This window comes from Amphimedon queenslandica, unplaced genomic scaffold (genome assembly GCF_000090795.2).
Source record: "Amphimedon queenslandica unplaced genomic scaffold, v1.1 AMPQUscaffold_13423, whole genome shotgun sequence".
Lineage (NCBI taxonomy): Eukaryota > Metazoa > Porifera > Demospongiae > Haplosclerida > Niphatidae > Amphimedon > Amphimedon queenslandica.
This window is the reverse complement of record NW_003546341.1, coordinates 24,988-27,125: the sequence shown is the minus strand read 5'-3', so window position 1 is coordinate 27,125 and position 2,138 is coordinate 24,988. Positions and strand designations below refer to the sequence as shown.

The window sequence follows — 2,138 nt, the reverse complement described above, 5'->3', positions numbered from 1 at the left end:
CAGTTCATAGGAGCGACTACAGAGGGTAATCCAATCATCCTGACAGAGCTAATGCCGACGAGCCTAAGAAAGGAATTAGAGAGTGGAGGAGTGGCCTATCCTGCGATACTGAGCATCAGTTTAGATGTAGCCTGTGCTCTCAATTACCTTCATCTCTTCAAGCCTCATCCTATACTACATAGAGATGTCAGCAGTGCTAATGTACTCCTTCAACCAATGGGAGGAGTATGGAGGGCTAAGGTATCAGATTATGGATCAGCTAATCTTCAGCCTCTGATTGGTAGGACGACTAATCCTGGTAATCCTGTCTATTCAGCACCTGAAGCAGGGAATCCAAGGGAACACTCTCCTTCAATGGATGTGTTCAGTTATGGTGTCCTCCTTCTAGAGATGATAACACGACGTATTCCTCTACCAGAAGAGAGAGTAGGTCTTATTGATGGTATTAGAAGAGCCTCGTTTAGGTCTCTTGTTGAACGCTGCCTGATAGTTGAGTATAGACACCGTCCAACAATGAATGATATTAAAACTGAACTAAATGACACTGTTTATTAGTTATTGAGATATTATTATTGTTATTATTGTTCTTGTTGTTGCTGCAAATTTTTTTGATAGGCTATTTTTTAATTCTTTAAAATTAATTTTAAAACAAAATTTTAAGTATGACGTCATGAAAGGGCGTTACCTCCAAACAAAATGGCAGCCAAAGCACCAGGTGAGTATTTTGTTTATACTTGATTATGACTCGTGTGTTGTTACTATTAGTGTATCATTCAGTTACTGTTACCTCTTGTTATCTATAGACTATCAACCAGTGGAGAGAGTGGGCACTCCACTGTATGGGCAAATATTCTGGACAGGGACTCCAGGTTAGAGTTAAGGTATTTTTTTAATGCATTTATTGCAGGATGCACTCAATTTTAAACTATTCAATTTGCAGTATGTTGGATCTGAGAATGTTAACAGGAGGCGTGGTGATGCTGAAGCAGCTAGATACTGCCTGCCTACTTTGAGGGTAAGAAAAGAGAGAGAGAGAGGGAGGGGATGATTTATTATCTATCGAGCAAAACTATCATCACATTTTCATGAATCAGTCGTTACTGTTGTTGTTGCTCATTGTTTTCCTTCTCTCCTTTTATAGACGGCTAGTAAGAATATGAGAGCTCACAAGCCAAAAGCAGTTTTAGGTCGTAACTTTATGAGTATCACTTTATGACGAAAGATCAAAGGTACAGGTACATGTACTAGCATGGCCTCTAATATTTTAGTGGTGGGCGATATATCGATATTTTATTGATACAAGTGATATTTTACGGTATCGATTCGTATCGGTATCGAAATTTTAAAGAAATTTGGATTGATATGTTGATCACGCCCACTTATTGAGTTTAAATAATATTAATAAAGAAAATTTTAATAAGTTAATGACGTAATTACACCCACGTGGATACATGTGCATAAAAAAATTGAATTAACAGTCAATAATAAGAGATGTGACTCCATAGGTGTGGTCTAAATATTGTATCGAAACTGTATCAATACTACCGATATGGACTGATATTGATCAGTATTGGATCAAATCCATTTTGGCCAGTATCGCCCACCACTAAAATATTTATAACTATTAATACACCTTAATAACTATTAATAACTATTAATAACTATAGTCTGTAACTCGTGTCCCAGTGGATAAGGTTACTTATGTTACTCATGATCCTGAGGATCAGTGCTACTTTGGAGTTATCATTCAAACTAAGGAGTCCCACACTGGATTCAGACTCTACTGCTTTAAAGCTGAGAGACCTGTAGTACGCTATCATGATCATCATACATACAGTACATGTACAGTTTCTGCATGTTTTTCTGTTTACATGAATCAGATAGCAACTACGAAACAATTTTGATTTTAATTTTACTTTTCTAATGTTTTTAGGCTGTCACATTTGTCAATTCATCTCGTGAGTCATTTGATTTTATCATGAAGTTACGTCAAGCAAAGAAGAAGATGAAAGAGGAAAGAGAAGAAGCAGATAAAGCACCTCAAGGTACCCCATCACAGCAAGAGTAATGTCTCACATTTTATATTTCCTCATTCCTCCATCTCTCCCCAGATCCTGATACTAGTAACCTACCAGCTG

The 2,138-nt window shown here is 37.1% G+C and overlaps 1 protein-coding gene across 1 annotated transcript in view; it reads left to right on the top strand.

The window, feature by feature from the left end:
- Window positions 1-2,138, top strand: part of LOC105312637 (arp2/3 complex-activating protein rickA-like) — a 15,889-nt gene that overhangs the window by 11,910 nt on the left and 1,841 nt on the right. The gene's annotated exons all lie outside the window — the stretch shown is intronic.